We start from the raw sequence: 20,162 nt of genomic DNA on the forward strand, positions 1-20,162 counted from the left end.
TGTGTCCTCTTTTTATTCCTGCATCACCTATCCAACTCTGCTACATCTATCATCCTCAATCATATCATCTTCACTACCACAACTGCCCTGGGACAAAGCTCTGTCTGAGAAGAGCTATACCAAGTCTGCTGCATCACCATCAGTCCCAGAGGATCTGCTCTGCAGTGCTGGTCACCTCTGATCAGACACCACAGGTGGTGTCATGAACACTTTACAAACTCTTTATTTTTCCCCTGTAAATATCCCCTTTTAATGGATGCTCAGGGCACGGACCGTGTCACTGCCGCTATGACACTGCCCCTTTAAGAAGTGGCCCAGTGCCAAGTACCACACCGCCCTGGCGGGCGATCCAGATACCGTTTGCAGGAACGTGTTTTCATTGTGAAAACTTATTGGAAAACTAAGAGGCGTCAAAGTGAGTCGAAATCTGCCATCCAAACCGTGTACTCTGTCATTGGTGAATAAGCTGGAATGTACAGGAACATTACTGGATAGGCATGATGAAGGATATTCAAAGATGTCTGATGATTCATTTCAAGATGTAAAACGGCGACTTCTGCCATCTCCACGTAAATCATTGCACAGGCTTTCCAAGAGACAGGCATGGCGTATTGTACATGTCAATGAGTGGCCTAGAAAGTTGTAATCGCACATGCAGAGTCACTGTAATTCAAGTACTGAAAAGGCCCGATTAAGAGAAAATAATTTGTTATTGTCAGTGGTTCCAGTGGTTTCATTGTTGAGAAATAAAACATATTGGACTATATTTGGTACACTGAGGAAGCCTGGTTTCACCTATGTGGCTACGTCAATTAGCAAAACACCCATATTTGGGCAGCTGAAAGCATGCATGCGCTTCATGAGATGCTGCTTCATCCAGAAAAAGTATAGTGTGCCATTTCCAGGCAATGCATAATTGGCTCCATATTTTTTGAAGCAACAGTGACAACAGTGGTGCACATGGAAATTGTCCAAACCTTTATCAATGGGCTGGACAATGGTGTGATTAGAATGGGCTACTTCCAACAGGATGGTGTAACGTTTCACACATCAGTTGTCAACATGACAGAGATTGAAGCCATCTTTGAGAGTAATCTCAAAGGACTGTGGCCACCAAGATCATCTAATTTAACACCACCAGATTTTTTCCTTTAGGGCATTTGAAGTCGGGTGTACAGAAGTGAGCCACGAACATTACAGGCACTCCAAAAGAATGCACAGCGAGAAATTCAGGCTATGGCCAAAGGCGTCCTACAGAATACATTCAACAATATGGAACGGCGCATGCAGGTGTGCTTGGATGCGAACTGTGGACATTTTCAACACCTGCTTTAACCCCTTAAAATCCAGTGATGGATATATCCATCATAGAGTGCTTCCCCCTGTTTGGTGCGGGCTCTGGTGATGAGTCCTTTTCCGGCAGATGACAGCTGATTTTGGTTAGCTATCATGTGAACCTAACAGCAGCAGGTTTAATTGCGATCCACCCGCGGCTGTTAACATGTTAAATGCCGCTGTCAAACTCACATGACCGCGGGTTGCCGATGGGTTGGTGCTCATAGCATGTGATAATGTCTGCTACATGGAGCAGGGCTGCATCCCTGCTATGTGTAGCACAGGCAATCAGAAGATCGCAGCTTCTAGTCTCCCATGGAGACTATTGAGGCATGTAAAAAGTAAAAAAAAAAAAATATTTTAAATATTAAAATAACATAAACTTTCAAATCACCACACTTTTGACCCATTCAAAATAAAACAATAAAAAAATAATAAAATTAAATAAACATATTTGGTATCGCCGCATTCAAAAATAATTAATCCGTATCGGTAAATGGTGTAACGAGAAAAAAAATCAAAACATCAGAGTGACCTTTTTTTGTTTGCTTAAAAATTGCAATAAATTGTAATAAAGGGCGATCAAAACATTTGTCTTCCCCAAAATGGCAGTAATAATATATCAGCTCGGCGCGCAAAAAATAAGTCTCCACTCAGCCTCAGATCACAAAAAATGGAGATGATACGGGTCTCAGAAAATGGCTACTTTTTTTTTTTTTACAAATTTTGAACTTTTTTTCACCACTTAAATAAACATGTACATGTTTGGTATGTACGAACTCACTGTGACCTGAAGAATCATAATGGCAGGTCAGGTCAGTTTTAGCATTTAGTGAACATGGTAAAAAAAGAAATAAAAAAGCAATTGTGAAATTGCACTTTTTTTTCAATTTCACCGCACTTAGAATTTTTTTCACATTTTCCAGTACACTATATGGTAAAACCAATGTTGCCGTTCAAAAGTGCAATTCATCCCGTAAAAATCAAGCCCTCACAAGGTAACAAAAGTTATGGCTCTGGGATATAGTGGAGCAAAAAATGGAAACGCAAAAATGGAAATACCCCTGGTCCTTAGGGGTTAAAACATCAGTTTCTCATGCTTCAAGGTATGTTCAGTCCAAATTTCATTACGATATATCGTGTTTTTTACAGCAATATTTCAGGGAAAAGTAGTAAGTGAATCACTGTGTAGTGTATTCATGAAGCACAATATTTATCTACCAACAGGGAAGGATAAAGAACTATTATAGCGTTTATTTGTACATTTTTTAAGAAATGAATTTAGTTCCAGTGAATACACACAATTAGTATAGCACACAGTCAATAATCTCCTATAATACTGACACTTCTATGTGTCTTCCTCTCCCAGGTTCTGCTTTTCATCCTCTCTGCTCTACACCCTGTTTCCAGCTGCTGTTTTTGGCTGTTGCAGTCTTGCCACTCTGTCTTCAGTGTTTTCCCTTCTGTTTATCACACTATGACTCCAACATCTGGAATCTCTTAGCTTTGTGTCGCAGAAAGTGATGCATTTTGAACTGGGAAGAGGGGGTGGTAAAGGGACAGCGCATTCCGAGAAAGAGGGGAGCCATGTGTTTATAGAAAGTTTCTCAATCTCTATCTGCTGCTTCTTGCATATTGCAACATCAGAAGACTACCCAAACTCTTTTTCTAATGAATAAACCATTCTGCTGTTTGTATCCATTATTGATAAATCCTGGATATGGAAGCTCTGTGACAAGAGTATTTACCATGCTTGTGATTTAACCCCTTAATGACCAGAGCTATTTTTGGTTTTGCATTTTCGTTTTTTCCTCCCCTTCTTCCCAGAGCCATAACTTTTTTTACTTTTTGGTCAGAATGGTCATGTGATGGCTTGTTTTTTGCGTGACGAGTTGTAATTTTGAACAACACCATTGGTTTTACCATGTTGTGTACTTGAAAATGGGAAAAAAATTCCAAGTGCGGTGAAATTGCAAAAAATGTGAAATTCCACAGTTGTTTTTTTGTTTTTCTTTCACCATGTTCACTAAATGCTAAAACTAACCTGACATTATGATTCTCCAGGTCATTAATATTTCATAGACACCAAACATGTCTAGGTTCTTTTTTATTTAAGTGGTGAAAAAAAAATCCAAAGTTTGTTATAAGAAATAATGCGCCATTTTCCGATACCCGAGCTGATGTTTTTAATGATACCATTTTGGTGCAGATACGATCTTTTGATCTCCCTTTATTGAATTTTAATGCAATGTTGCGGAGGCCAAAAAAATGTAATTCTGGCGTTTTGAATTTTGATCCTACAAGTCACAATCAACCCTTTAACGAGTCTTGTAATATGACAGGATAAAAGCCAAATCAGGATCTCAATTTGCAGACACGGTGTTTCGAGCTATTGGCTCTCGTCAGTGCAAAGTATGAGAACTGATTTAGCTAGGTGAGAGGCTCTGGACTAAGGTCTAAGGGGTAAGGTTTCTCCTTGTGGAGAGTGACATGACAGCTCTGGCTTGTCAAGGTAAGGAGGCTTATTCGCAGTGAGCTCTGGCTTGTGAAGGTAAGGAGGCTTATTCGCTGTGAGATTCTGATTTGGCTTTTATCCTAAGACATATTACAAGACTCGTTAAAGGGTTGATTGTGACTTGTAGGATCGCTACTACCAACAGGTGGCGCTTTAGAGTTCAAGTCCTCTTTTTCTCTGAAGAGGCAATTTGCATATTATTTTCCCAGAGGAGCATTGCACGGCGAATAAGCCTCCTTACCCTGACAAGCCAGAGCTGGCATGTCACTCTCCACAAGGAGAAACCTTACCCCTTAGTCCAAAGACCTGTTCACTTTTCCATTTATAGATTCAGGCCTCTCGCCCGGTCCACTTGAAGCAGGGCAAGAGGAGATGGCATGTAGCGATGCCCAAATATTTGAGCAGCCACGGTTACACAAAGGCGACAGTGGGAACATGTCGCAAGAGGTGAACAATGATGAGACACGATTGCCAGAAAGTCAGGAGGAGGACCAGGGTGCGGAAGTGGAAGACGAGGTGGTGAATGATATAGTAACTGATCTGGTAGGAGGACATGCAGAGCGAGGATAGCAGCACACAGGGGGAGGGAGGCGTAGCACCCCAACAGGCAGGAAGCAGTGTGGTGGCCGCAGACAGAAAGTGGGCGACTGTTCCCCGTAACACCAACATGACGGAAGTTGCTAGTACAACTGTTAGGTCTTCCCGAGTCTGGTTGTTTTTTAAAGACTCTACTGATAACCCCAAAAAGGCCATTTGCATCACTTGCCATGCCAGCATCAGCAGGGGTAGCAAAACTTCCTGCTTGACCACAACCAGCATGATCAGGCACATGGCAGAAAAGCACCCGACTTTGTGGGATGAAAACCAGGGTCCAAGAACAATGTCTGCGAGTGACACCACTGCTTTTTCCGCTGTTGTGCATGCAAGACAATCCCCTGTCCATGGTGCATGCGAAGATGCCTCTTGCCCTGCACCTGTCATTGCACACACTCAAATAGTACCATCAGCAAGCACGTCCACGTCCTTGTCCCAGCGCAGAGTTCATTTGTCCATACCCCAGGTTTTGGAACGCAGGTGCAAATACGCAGCCAACGGCCCACAGGCCATGCTACTAAATTCACCCATTTTGCGACTGCTTGCGCTCGAAATGTTGCCTTATAGGCTCATGGAGATGGAAGCTTTCCGCAACCTGATGGCAGCGGTCATCTGTCGGTACTCGGTCCCCAGCCGCCATTATTTCGCCTGGTATGCCGTCTCCACATTACACAAGCACTTGTCCCACAACATTAGCCGTGCCCTCAACATTGCAGTTACTGGGAAAGTCCACCTAATCACAGACACGTGGACAAGTGCTTGTGGGAAGGGACGGTCCATATCGCTTATGGCACACTGGGTTAACATAGTGGAAGCTGGGACCCAGTCAGACCTTGGGATGGAACACGCTCACACAACGCCAAGGATTGCGGGCTGTTGTGAATTCTCTCTCTGGCTTCCCTCTGGTGATTACTGAAGATAGTGGAGCTGGTCAGATTGAGAGTTCTCTTTCTGGGCTACCTCTGGTGGTTACTGGAGGTAGTGGAGCTGATCTGATTGACAGAGGCTTGCCACCTGATAATGAGGAAGATGATTGGAGATCTGGGGTTTCTGATTGGCATTTAAGACAGCTGACTCCCTCTATCCCTGCTGGTGATTTTCTTCCTGTTCCTGCTGAGGTCTGATGTCTCCTGCTCTTTCCCTGCATGTTCAGCTAAGTGGTTCATTTGCTATTCTGTTTGCATTTGATCTGGTTTTGTCTATCTCTGTTTGGTGCGGGTCAGCCAGCTCCGGCTGGGGCTGTGCTGAATGACCGCCCATATGTTATTGCATGTGCCAGTTTGCTTTGTTCCCTTTTATATTGGTCTCTTTTTGCTTTGCTTTCAGAATATACCAGAGTGCTGATATAGTGGGGGGCGAAGTCGTGCGACTTCAGTGTTTTTGTTCATCAGACGTGTTGGACTTTTTGCAGGGTCTTTTGCATGATTGCAGACAGTGTCTTTCCTTTCCTGTCCTGTCTAGTCAGTGTGGGCTCCATCGTTTGCTCAGTCTATTTTTCTGCCTGCTTTTGTGTTTTCATCTTGTTTCACTGACAATATATGTTTGGGAGCTATCTATTCCTTTGGGGTCGGCTCCGGGGCAATTTAGATTTCCTCTTTCTTGCTTTAGGATTAGTTTGCTCTCCGGCTGTGCCGAGGTGTCTAGGATCATCGTAGGTATGCTCCACGGCTATTGCTAGTTGTGTGGATAGGATCAGGGGTCCGCTTAGTTACCAACCTCTCTGGTTTTCTATGGCTTACATGAAGAGAGAAGGAAGATCCGGCACTGGAGACTTGATAAAATCCATGATAAGTTTTATTCACATAATTTCATGATAAAACCATAAAGGGGAAAACAGACCCCCACGCCTGACGCGTTTCGAACCTTCTATGGCTTAGCCTGGGCCTGCTATCCTCCTCGGTGACCCATTCATAACAGCGGGCCCTAGATCAATCAGGGTTGCCCCCACAGTCTACTGCTCCTGCACTGCATCCTTCTCCTCCTCTTCTTCAGCCTCCATCTCCGAAATGAATACATCAGTCACAAGCTGGAAGCACTGCAGCACGGCCACAGCCAAGCGGCAACAGTCTGTGCTGAAACTAAAATGCTTAGATGACAAACCGCACAAGGCTGAAGAGTTGTGGTCATCTCTAAAAGAGCAGGCAGATCTGTGGCTGACACTGCTAAACCTACAGCCAGGCATGGTCATATATGACAATGGCTGGAACCTGGTGGCGGCTCTGAGGCAAGGCGAGTTCACACAGGTGCTATGCCTGGCCCATGTGCTTAACCTCGTGGTTCAGCAGTTTCTCAAAACCTACCCTGAGTTGCTGGATCTGCTTGTCAAAGTATGGTGGTCTGTGTCCATTTTAGAAAGTCAGCTACAGCTTCTGCCACTCTTGCCGTGCTTCTGCAGTGTTTGCAGCTTCCAGTTCACTGATTGGTGTGTGATGTCCCCACTCTTTGGAACTCTACACTGCAGATGTTGGGAAGGATTTATGAGCAGAAGAGGACAGTTGTTGACTACCGGCATCAACAAGGCTGTCGGTATTCAGTTCAGTCTCCACACATAAGACCTCAGGAGTGGACATGCATGTCAGACATATGTACTATCCTTCAAAACTGACAAGGGGTTAAATGTCATTTTTTTATAACAAATGGTGTTATTCAGCTGGCGAAAGGCCTCCTTTTCATAGAGTGCCTTAGGCCAGACCAGCACATTTCCCCCTTGTCTGCAGGTTTATACACAACATCTGTTAAACCCTGAAGGACACCACGCAGATGTCCCCTCTCCTCCTTAGATAAATTGTCCCTATAAATATAATGTGGAATTTCTTTGAATTCTTTAGCAACAATTTGCAAAAAGAGATCCACGTTCGGGCATGACAACAATAGAGGGAATCTTTTTGAGCGGGGGCGTATTGTATTGGGTACTTTACCTCCCTCTGAAGCACTGTGTTCGGAGGACAGATCCTCCAATATTCGTAATGCTACTTGTTCTTCCTCTGTTGGAAAAAGTTCAGAGAGGCTGCCATCAAAGAAATGTTTCTTAAAGATCAATGAACGAGCAAACAAATGAAAATCTTTGACAGCCAGAAAGGTGTCAAATGATGCTGCAGGGGAGAAAGACAACCCCTTTTCTAAAATTGTCAGATCAACATTTGTGAACTCGTGTTTACTCAAATTGATTACCTTATTTTTATACCGTGTAGACACCGGAGAGTGGTTCAGACGTCTTTATGGGTGGAACGAATAATCTTTTTGATCACGCCTGGTTGATCCCGATCTAGTGGCCATAGAAGATCCGGAAGCCTCCTATACATCGCTCACTGATGATACAGATAATTGAGAGGGTTTACGCCCCATATGTTGGTACTGTTCGTGGGGTTTACGCCACAGATAAACCATCTGATTCTCATAATCTCGTCGATCACGGTTAAGCTTGGTAATTTGCGCAGACTGAATTTTCTTAACCACTGTTTCTAATGTCTTATCCAACTGACTATGGAATAAATTCAATTTCTCCAATGTCCTAATGGTTTTTAACTCCTCCAAATTCTTAATCTTCCAGAGAATATGGGAAGCATTTGATCCCTGAGGAAGGTGCCAGGAAGGGCGCCGAAACGCGTAGGAAGGAATAAAGCAGTACTTTGTTACTACATCTTGCATCCCAGGTGATTTTGTGGATTCAGCAGCGCGGACTGTGGCACATCTTGCTTCCCATATTCTCTGGCAGTTTTTCCACTTTGGAGTGGTCGGTGGAGGTCCTGCAGCAGCTGATACTGTGTTATGTCTTCAAGCCAGTTGTGGGTCACACAACCGGAATAGGTGAGTGGAACTGCATTACACCACTCACATCGTAGTGTCACTAGTGATAGGGCACTATTGCACCTCTTGTTCCCCCACCCTTTTTGTATTAAATTCTTAATCTTATCATCCAACTGTGTCATAACCGTATTGTTATGTTCACATAGTAGTTGCATAAAAATTTGTGAGCAATTATTACTAGCTTCTTCCCACTTAGATACAAAGATACTGTCCTCAATAGGAAAAGTTGGAATAACCCTGACCCTTAGGCCACATGGAATAATCTTTTTAGTCAAATATTTCTCGAGAAATGTACGGTTCCACCACAGTTTTGTTCTCTTAATCACCATTTGTTGCAATGACCTTGTATATTCATCCCTTTTCCCATCATTAGTTGAAGGTGCACTTTTCCCATCCCCACCAAGTACTTGGTCAATATGAGAGAGCCAATTTTTCTCCTTGGCCTGAAAATCCATGTCAAGCGTGAAACCTGTGCAAAACACAGTAAAAATTACATACAACAAAGTCTGACAACCACACATGGTTAAATAACCATGTATATGGCTGGATTAGTACGCCTATATCAATTACCACATAGAATCATAGAAAAATGATGATCAAAAGGCAATAATCTCATAAAAAATATAATTTTTATTAGGATATTATTAAAATTCATATAATCAAATATCCAACAGGTGGGATTGCACAAACATGCCTATAACTCACAATACTCACAGGACGCACCAGGGCCAGAAAGGACAGCTGTATACCAAGTAATTAATTAATCCATGGGATGACGATGAAATATTCACAATAATCATACAAGTAATAAGTCAATATTGTCTTATACCTCTAATATATCAACGGCAAAGAGGGTGGATAGTGCTACACAGGATTGTCTCCTATAATGTTACAGGGACCATACCACATATGTGGTCTTTATAGGACAGCCAAATGTTATCATATGGACAAAGAAATTGTTCACTAATAGAGCGATATTCACATCTCCATGGCTGCCCCACTTAATAGTTATAAGAGGTGGAATTACCAAACCTGCACACCCCACTCTAACCCATTATTCCCCACTTGTTCCCCATCTAATCCACTGCATTGATAAAATTACCTTCTGAGTATGGGGATGTAGAGTGCTGGTTGAGAGGCTGTGCGACCAGAGGCAGGCTGTAATGCATTTGTGGGAGAATACACGGGCAGGCAGTTTGAGGGCAGACATGGAGTTGTCGGGTGTGCAGTGGTCAAAGCTGAAAGACCTCTGTAAAGTCCTTCAGTGTTTTGAGGAATGCACATGGTTGGTAAGCGCAGATGATGCCATCACTTATGTATCTGCTCATGCAAAGTTTGACGCACATTAAGGATCAGGCGTCTGCATCGGAGGAGGAATAGGAGGAGGAGGAGGAGGAGGAGGAGGGAAGCCTTGACGACAGTCAGCCATTGTCTGGTCAGGGAACTGTCCTGGACGAGGTGGAGGAAGACGAGGAAGAGGAGGAGGAGGATGAAGGGGATGATTATTTTGGGGAGGAGGATGCTTCTCTGGGGGCAAGAGAAAATGTTGGTGTGGCAAGGTCAGGTACAGGGTTTGTGCTTGACAGGAGGGATGTGGATTTGCCAGAAAGTGCTTCTCCACCCACCACTGCCAGTGCATCATTGACACCTGGAACATTGGCCCACATGTGTGATTATGCCTTGTGGATCCTAAAAAGGGACCCCCACATTGCCAAAATGATGAAGGATGACGACTACTCGTTGGCCATCATCCTCGATCAACGCTATAAAGGCAAATTACACAACATCATGCCACAGGAGAACCTAGAGGTAATATTGGCTAACAAACAAGCAACTCTGGTAAACCGTTTGTTTGAGGCATTCCCAGCACACAGCAGCGGTGCTGGTTCTCCCGCGAGCTGAAGTGGGCAAAATGGAAGAGGTGTTCGTGGTGCACACAGCTGAAGTGGCGTTGGAGACAGGGGTTTCATGACCATGTTGTGGACTGATTTCTCAAGTACCGCTCACACGACTGGTAATACTGCATCGACAGCAGTTGTCAACTATGGTAACAAACTACTTCTCCTCCCATATCGATGTTCTCCCTCACAGGTCACTCCCCTTTGACTATTGGGCCTGTAAACTGGACACCTGGCCTGAATTGGCCCAATATGCCTTACAGGAGCTCGCTTGCCCTGCTGCTAGTGTGCTATCTGAAAGAGTCTTCAGTGCTGCTGGATCAATCCTGACAGAAAAAAAGGACCCGTCTGTCGACACAAAATGTTGATGATCTAACCTTCATTAAAATGAACCATGCATGGGTTTCAAAGGATTTTGTCCCACCTTCCCCTGATGACACATAGGTTGCCAGAAATTTGGCTCGCTTTTGTCCTCCTCGTCCTCGGACTTGTCAAATTCCTCCATTTGCAGCTGCTTAATGTACAGCCTACACATCAACATATGCCATTTTTTAAACCTCCCTAACTGGGCTGCTCCCCCAAGGGCTGGGGTCACCACCTGGCGCACCTGGGCAAGTGCCGTTGCTCTGAACAGGTGGGTGGGCCCACTCTTGGCTGACGGAACTGGCACAGGGCCGCTCATAGTACAATAGAGTGTCTCTGATGGTGGGGGGGCCCACTCGCCATCAGACACACCGGTGTACTATGAGGGGCCCTGTGCCAGTACCATCGCCCACGAGCGGGCCCCCCCTGCTTGTTCATGGCCACAGTACTTCCAAGTTGCAATACTTACCTCTCCCTGCTCCACCGCTGTGTAGTCTGGGCAGTTAAATCCTTCACAGGGACGGCCACTACAAATTTGGTGAACTGGTCGATGATGGTTAAGATGTAGCTATGGCCTGTCCTGCTGGCCTCTACCTTCAGATGATCAATGGCTACCATTTGTAATGGACCTCAACTCACAATCGGATGCAGGGGTGCTTTATGATCAGCTTTGACAGTTTTCCTAGTCACAGACATGTGACATTCCTGCCACCATTTTTCAATGTCTCCTCTCATGCCAATCAAATAGAATCGCCTATGGCCTGTGGCTTCTGTCTTTTGCACTCCAAAGTGACCAGACACATCATGATAGGCAGTGAGGACCATGTCTACATTTCTCCCAGTGATCACAATTTGATGGAGATGAGTAACGGTGATGGGATCCACGCTACTGCGATACAGCAATCCTTTCTTTACAAATAACCGTTTTCGCTGTCTCCACAGACAAAGTAATTGAGGGTCAGCATCGCCTCTGCGGCATCTACCGGGAGGTTTTCCCATGATTAGTAATTCCCAAATTTCTGCAAGCACTCGCCTTTCCATCTGTCCTTGTATCCATACTTGTATCCATCTAGTTTCCAGTAGCAGAGAGTGTGGACTGGCTTACTGAGACTGAAATATATAAGAAGATTTAAAAGTACCCCAACAATGTACACTGGTGTACGCTTCGAATACATTTCCCTTTTTCTACTTTTTATATTCTGGTGTAATCCATACTGAGCCTGTGAGTGCCTGTGTCTGACTCCGGAAATAAAGACGGAAATTTACAATTACCCCTAGACTAGATACACTTGGTATCTGCTGATACAGTACCTTTGTTCTAAATTTTTTATTACAGTATAATCCATACTGAGTGAGCGTGTGTGGTTTCCTCCTTCTATATATACGGAGATAAAAAATTTTACCCTATACCATATACAGCTTCTATCTTGTTATACAGTACCTTTGTTCGACATTTAGTATTACAATCAAATCCATGCTGAGTGAGCATCTGAGGGTGACTATGGGAATATCTATACGGAGATTTAAATTGTACCCTATAATATCCTGTATATATACTTGCCATCTTGCTATCCAGTACCTTTTTTTCAACATTTTGTATTATGGTCAAATCCAGACTGAGTGAGCGTCTGAGGGTGACTCCGTAAATATATACTGAGATTTCAATTTTGCCCAACACTGTATACAGCTCTACACTTCTGATACAGTACCCTTTTTTGCTATTTTGATTCTGGTGTTATCCATAATGAGCCTGAGAACGTCTGTCTGTTACTCAGGAAATATATTTGGAGATTTAAGATTACACCAACACTGTATACAGCTGTATGCTTGTGATACATTACCCATTTACTGCTTTTTATATTCTTTTCTAATCCATACTGGGCCTGAGAGTGTTTGTGTCTGCCTCTTGAAATATACACGGAGATTCAGAATGTTTAAACTATACTATATATACCTTGTATCTTGTGATACTGTACCCTTTTTCAACTCTCTATATTATTGTGTAATCCATACTGAGCCTGTGAGCGTCTGTGTATGACTCATGAAATATATGCGGAGATTTACAATTATCCCTAGACTGTATAGAGCTGTACGCTTCTGATACAGTACCATAAATCTGCTGGTATTTTGTGTACATTTTCACAAAAATTAGTAAGTATGGTGGAAGAGGCCGTGGACGTGGGTGTGGGGGGCCAGCTGGTACTGATGGTGGTGGTGGTGCATCTGCTGGTAGTGCCAAAAGCACAATAGCAGCTAAGGCAGGAGGTGTTGAGCCTGCATCATGGTCTAGCTCCAGAAGGCCTGTAAGGCTCCCTTTTCTGGGAGTAGGTAAACTGCTTTTAAAGCCGGAGCATCAGGAACTTGTTTTGCCTTACATTGCTGAAACAGCCTCCAGCTCTATCGCCTCCTCTTCTGAAGTTTCAAAAAATGCAAGCACTGAGTCGTCAGTGCAGGCTTCTGGTCAGGAGCAACCCCTTTCCTTGTGTCCTTCACCCACACCAAAAGTGAAGGATGCGGCAGCCCACACTTCAGATTACTCCATGGAGCTCTTTTCACATACCATGCCTGGGTTCATTCTAAATGGGGCACATTATATATGGAGCATTATTTGGGCCCATAAGACATTGGAGCATATATACTGGAGCATTCCAAATGGGGGACATCAGACACTGGAGCAGCATTGATTGGGGCCCATTATACACTGGAGCATTAGAAATGGGGCTCATTATATATGCAGCATTATTTCGGCCCATAAGACACTGGAACATCATCCATGGGGCCCATCATATACTGGAACATTCTAAATGGGGCAGATCAGATACTGGAGCAGCATGTATTGGGCCCATTATACACTGGAGCATTAGAAATGGGGAACATTATATATGGAGCATTATTTGGGCCCATAACACACTGGAGTGTTATGAGCTCACTTTCTGCTCCTCCATTGAGAGTTCTCCTTCTGTTCTCCCTCTGGTGGTGACAGGAGGTAGTGAGGTTGGTTTAAGTGGTAGTGATCTGCCACCTGATGAGAAGGATAACGATTGGATCTCTGGAGTATCAGACTGGATATAAGACAGCCGACGCTGTTATGAATGAGTCACCGGAGGAGGAAAAAACAAAAATACAAGCTAAGTCCAGAAAACCAGAGAGGTTGGTAGCTAGCAGATTGCAGACCCCTGATCCTATTCACAACAACTAACAGTAGCCATGGGGTGCTCTTACGGTGGTCCTAGACACCTCGATCACAGCTGGAGAACTAAATAAACCTAAAGAAAGAAAGGGGAAATCTAAACTGCCCCAGAGCAGACCCCAAAGCAATAGACAGCCCCCAACACGTATTGACGGTGAAAACAGATGAAACACAAACACAGACAAAGACAGGCTGAGCAAACGATGGGGCCCTCACTAACTAGATAGGACAGGAAAGAAAAGCAACTGTCTGCAATCACGCAGAAACCCTGCCAAAAATAATGTCCAACACGTCTGATAGAAAAGGCCCTGAAGTCACTAGACTTCAAAATCACTATATCAGCACTCCGGTATATTCTGAAAACAGAGCAAAGAGATCAACTGATCAGAGACAAAAATGGAGTTCAGCCTGTCCCAACCAGGGCTGGCTGAACACAAACACTAAGTAAACCAGACAAAATCTCATGGAACAATAGCAGAGCAAAAACTTAGCTTTAGTAGACAGGACTAAACTGGAGGCCAGAGCTCAGAGCAGAGAGGATCACGAGCAACCCAGCAGGGCGTCGGCGGCCTTATATCCACTCAGAGATTCCGGATGTCCAATCACACTCCACCTGTTCAGATGACAGGTTTTTCCCATTCAAATCAATTTCACTACCTCCTTTCACCAGCAGAGGGAGTTCATCGGACATCAAAGGTGAAGGAGAAAATGAGCTCATAACATTGGCGGCTCCCTTTCGGAAAGGTTTGTCAGAGACCGTAAAAGATGTTATGGTGGGATTTCCTGTTCCTTCTGGTCTGGATGGTTCTATGTCATTAGCCATTCAAGTTGATCAGCGTTTACGTGAACGTAAAACTACACGGGACGTGCTGCCACCTTTTGAACAAATGTCTGAACCTATGCAATGTGATGGGGTTTTGTCTAGGGCGCAACGTCAGGAGTTTAGAAGGCGTAATAAGCTGTGTTTTTTCTGTGGAGACGCCTCTCATACTATTTCTGTCTGCCCTAAATGAGAGAAACGTTTTGCACACACACACAGATTTGCTGTGGGCAGTATACAACCTAAGTTCCTTTTGGCAATTACTCTGATCTGCTCCTTGTCCACATTTTCCACTAAGGCTTTTGTGGATTCAGGAGCAGCTCTGAATCTGATGGATTTGGACTTTGCTAAACGTTGTGGTTTGTCCATGACGTCTCTGCAGACGCCTATCCCTTTGAGGGTTATTGATGCCACTCCTTTGGCGGAGAATAAACCTCAGTTTTGGACCCAGGTGATAATGCGATTTGCCCCAGACCACCAAGAAAACTGTAAATTTTTGGTGCTGCATAATTTGCACGATACTATTGTTCTGGGGTTCCCCTGGTTGCAAACTCATAACCCAGTTTTGGATTGGAAATCTGTCTCTGTGGTGAGTTGGGGTTGTTAGTGTGTTCTTAGGGACGCTCCTGTTTTCTCCACCTCTCCTCAGTCTCATGATGTTCCCGACTATCTGGCTGATTTCTCTGATGTATTTAGTGAGAGTAAGTCTGCGTCTTTGCCTCCTCATAGAAGTTATGACTGTGCAATTGACTTGATACCTGGGTGTAAATTTCCCAAGGGTCGACTTTTCAACTTATCTGTACCCGAACATGATGCTATGCGATCCTATATTAAGGAGTCGTTGGAGAAGGGTCATATTAGACCATCCTCGTCACCTTTAGGTGCTGGGTTTTTTTTGTGGCCAAGAAAGATGGTTCATTAAGACCGTGTATTGATTATCGTTCCCTTAACAAGATGACGGTTAAATATCAGTACCCGTTACCTCTGATTTCTGATTTATTCTCCAGAGTTAAGAGTGCCTGCTGGTTTACTAACCTTGACCTCAGGGGGGCATATAACCTTATTTGCATCAAGCACGGGGATGAATGGAAGACGGCGTTTAATACTCCGGAGGGACATTTTGATTACCTGGTGATGCCTTTTGGGCTCTCTAATGCCCCTTCTGTCTTCCAGTCCTTTATGAATGATATTTTCCGAGACTTTGTGGATAAGTTTTTGATCATCTATCTGGATGATATTTTGATCTTTTCTAGTGATTGGGATTCCCATGTGGAACATGTCCGGACTGTATTCCGGATTTTGAGGGAGAATTCCCTGTTTGTTAGGGGATCGAAGTGCCTCTTTGGTGCACAGAGGATTTCATTTTTGGGATTTATCTTGTCTCCATTGACAATTGAAATAGATCCGGCCAAGGTACAGGCCATTTATGATTGGGTTCAGCCTACTTCTTTGAAGGCTCTCCAGAAGTTTTTGGGTTTTTCTAATTTCTATCGTAAATTTATAGGTAATTTTTCTAGCATTGTCAAACCACTGACTGATCTGACCAAGAAGGGAGCTGATGTGCTGAATTGGTCTCCTGAGGCTGTCTCAGCATTTCAGGAGTATAAGCGGAGATTTACTTCAGCTCCAGTTTTACGGCAACCTGATGTCTCACTTCCATTTCAAGTGGAGGTAGACGCTTCTGAGATTGGTGCAGGAGCTGTTTTGTCCCAAAAAGACCCTGTGACTTCTAAGATGAATCCCTGTGCCTTCTTTTCTCGAAAGTTTTCCCCATCTGAACGCAACTATGACGTGGGGAATCGGGAAATGTTGGCCATGAAATGGGCATTTGAGGAGTGGAGACATTTGTTGGAGGGAGCAAGACATCAATTTGTGGTCCTCACAGATCAAAAGGATCTGATTTATCTGGAGTCGGCCAAACGCTTGAATCCTAGACAGGCTAGATGGGCCTTGTTTTTCACGCGTTTTAATTTTGTGGTCTTTTTTCTTCCGGGCACTAAGAATGTTAAGGCAGACGCCTTTTCTAGGAGTTTCTTTGCTGATTCTCTTAATGTGACCGAGCCTACTGCTATCCTAGGTGAGGGGGTAGTTCTTTCTGCCATTTCGCCCGATTTGAGACGCGCCCTGGAGGAATTTCAGGAGGATAAACCTGAGCGTTGCCCTATGGGAAGATTGTATGTTCCTGACCAGTGGAGAAAGAGCGTGATGTCTGAAGTCCATTGCTCCGCATTGGCTGGTCATCCGGGTATTTTTGGTACCATAGATTTGGTGAGTCGGTCGTTTTGGTGGCCTGCCTTGTCTCGTGATGTCAGGAATTTTGTACAGTCCTGTGGGACTTGTTCTCGGTCTAAACCCTGTTCTCGTTCTAGTGGGTTGCTGATGCCCCTGCCGGTGCCCAAGAGGCCATGGACCCATATCTCAAGGGATTTTATTTCTGATCTTCCTGTCTCTCAGAGAATGACTGTTATCTGGGTGATTTGTGATAGATTTTCGAAGACGGTCCATCTTGTACCACTCCCAAAGTTGCCATCTTCCGCTGAGTTGGTACCCTTATTTTTACAACAGGTGTTTCGGTTACACGGGATTCCTGAGAACATTGTGTCCGATAAAGGGGTCCAGTTTGTTTCCAGATTCTGGAAAGCCTTTTGTTCCAATCTGGGAATTCAGTTATCCTTCTCCTCTGCGTTTCATCCCCAGACCAATGGGCAGACTGAAAGAACAAACCAGACCCTGGAGTCTTATTTAAGATGTTTTATATCTGCTGATCAAGATGATTGGTTTCATTTTTGCCCTTGGCCGAATTTGCGCTGAACAATAGAGCTAGTTCTGCCACTTTGATGTCACCCTTTCTGTAATTTTGGGTTTCATCCTCGATTCTCTTCAGGGCAAGTGGAATCTTCGTCCTGCCCAGGTGTGGACACTGTGGTTGTGAGAATGCAGCAGATATGGGACCAAGTGGTGGATAAGTTGTCACTCTCTCAGGAAAAGGCCTAGCGTTTTTCCAACTGGCATAGGACCATTGGTCCCCGGTTTAAAGTGGGTGATATGGTTTGGTTATCGTTTAAGAATATTCCTATGAAGGTTGCCTCTCCAAAATATAAGCCCAGATTTATTGGACCTTATAAGATTTTGGAGATTCTTAATCCGGTTTCTTTTCGATTGGCTCTTCCAGTTACGTTCAAAATCCATAACGTATTTCACAAGTCACTGTTGAAGAGGTTTGTTGAGCCAGTCGTTCCTGTGGCGGCACCTCCTGACCCTGTATTGGTTAAAGGCAATGTGGAGTATGGGGTAGAGAAAATATTGGATTCTCGTTTGGTTAGACGGAGACTCCAGTATTTGGTCAAATGGAAGGGTTATGGCCAGGAGGATAATTCTTGGGTCTCTGCCTCTGATATTCATGCCAATAAATTGGTTCGTGCTTTTCACCGGGCCCATCCTGATCGGCCTGGTGGCATGGATGAGGGTTCGGTGACCCCTCCTCAAGGGGGGGTACTGTTATGAGCTCATTTTCTGCTCCTCCAGTTGAGAGTTCTCCTTCCGTTCTCCCTCTGGTGGTGACAGGAGGTAGTGAGGTTGGTTTAAGTGGTAGTGATCTGCCACCTGATGAGAAGGATAAGGATTGGATCTCAGGAGTATCAGACTGGATATAAGACAGCCGACGCCCTATCCTGCTGCTGGTGATTCAGTCTGCTTCTCAGGTCTAGGACTTCAGCTCTCGTCCAGTCTTCTTAAGTTAAGTTTGTTTTTTGCTAATGTTCACACTTGCGCTTGTTGGTCAATTCAGTTTCTTGTGTGGTCAGCTTGCCCCTGCTGGGGCTATGCTGAACTTCCACTCTTATTTATCTGTATTTGCCAATTTGCCTTTTTGTCCCTTATTAGATTGGCCTATTTTTGCTCTGTTTCAGAATATTTCAGAGTGCTGATATAGTGGGAGAAGTCTAGTGACTTCAGGGTTAATTTTGCTATCAGACGTGTTGGACATTATTTTTGGTAGGGTTTTTTGGAAGATTGCAGACAGTGGCTTTCCTTTCCTGTCCTTTCTAGTTAGTCGGGCCCCATCGTTTGCTCAGCCTATTTTCCTGCCTGTGTATGTGTTTTCATCTTGCTTCACCGTCAATACATGTGTGGGGGCTGTCTTTTCCTTTTGGGGTCTGCTCTGGGGCAGTTAGTTTTCCCTTTTCTTGCTTTAGGTTTATGTAGTCCTCCGGCGGTGACGAGGCGTCTAGGAACAACATAGGAACCTCAGGGGGCGTATAATCTTATTCACATCAAGCATGAGGATGAATGGAAGATGGAGTTTAATACTCCGGAGGGACATTTTGAGTACCTGGTGATGCCTTTTGGGCTCACTAATGCCCCTTCTGTCTTCCAATCCTTCATGAATGATATTTTCCGCGACATTGTGGATACGTTTTTGATCATCTATTTGGATGATATTCTGATCTTTTCCAGTGATTGGGATACTCATGTGGAACATGTTCGGACTGTGTTCCGGACTTTGAGGGAGAATTCCCTGTATGTTAAGGGATCGAAATGCCTTTTTGGTGTACAGAGGATTTCATTTTTGGGATTTATTTTGTCTCCATCAACTATTGAAATGGACCCGGCCAAGGTACAGGCCATTTATGATTGGGTTCAGCCCACTTCTTTGAAGGCTCTCCAGAAGTTTTTGGGTTTTGCTAATTTTTATCGTAAATTTATAGCTAATTTTTCTGGTATTGCCAAACCTCTGACTGATCTGACCAAGAAGGGCGCTGATGTGCTGAATTGGTCTCCTGAGGCTGCTTTGGCATTTCAGGAGCTGAAGCGGAGGTTCACTTCTGATCCGGTTTTACGGCAACCTGATGTCTCGCTTCCATTTCAGGTAGAGGTGGATGCTTCGGAGATTGGTGCAGGAGCTGTTTTGTCCCAAAAAGATCCAGTGACTTCTAAAATGAATCCCTGTTCCTTCTTTTCCCAAAAGTTCTCCCCATCTGAATGCAACTATGATGTGGGGAATCGGAATTGTTGGCCATGAAGTGGGCATTTGAGGAGTGGAGACATTGGTTGGAGGGAGCTAGACATCAAGTTGTGGTCCTTACTGACCACAAGAATTTGATTTACCTGGAGTCGGCCAAATGCTTAAATCCTAGACAGGCTAGGTGGGCCTTGTTTTTCACACGTTTTGATTTTGTGATCTCCTTTCTTCCGGGCACTAAGAATGTTAAGGCAGGCGCCCTTTCTAGCAGCTTCTTTGCTGATTCTCCTATTGTGACAAAACCTGCTACCATCCTAGGTGAGGGGGTAGTTCTTTCTGCCATCTTGCCCGATTTGAGACGTGCCCTGGAGGAATTTCAGGAGGACAAACCTGAGCGTTGTCCTATGGGAAAATTGTATGTTCCTGACCAGTGGAGGAAGAGAGTGATGTCTGAAGTTCATTGCTCCGCATTGGCTGGTCATGCAGGTATTTTTGGTACCAGACATTTGGTGAGTCGGTCTTTTTGGTGGCCCGCCTTATCTCGTGGTGTTTGGAATTTTGTGCAGTCTTGTGGGACTTGTTCCCGGTCTAAACCCTGCTCTCGTTCTAGTGGGTTTTTAATGCCCTTGCCGGTGCCCAAGAGGCCATGGACCCATATCTCAATGGATTTTATTTCTGAT

The sequence above is a fragment of the Dendrobates tinctorius genome, unplaced genomic scaffold (genome assembly GCF_039654945.1).
Source record: "Dendrobates tinctorius isolate UK_male_01 unplaced genomic scaffold, ASM3965494v1 ptg000007l, whole genome shotgun sequence".
NCBI classification, from domain to species: domain Eukaryota; kingdom Metazoa; phylum Chordata; class Amphibia; order Anura; family Dendrobatidae; genus Dendrobates; species Dendrobates tinctorius.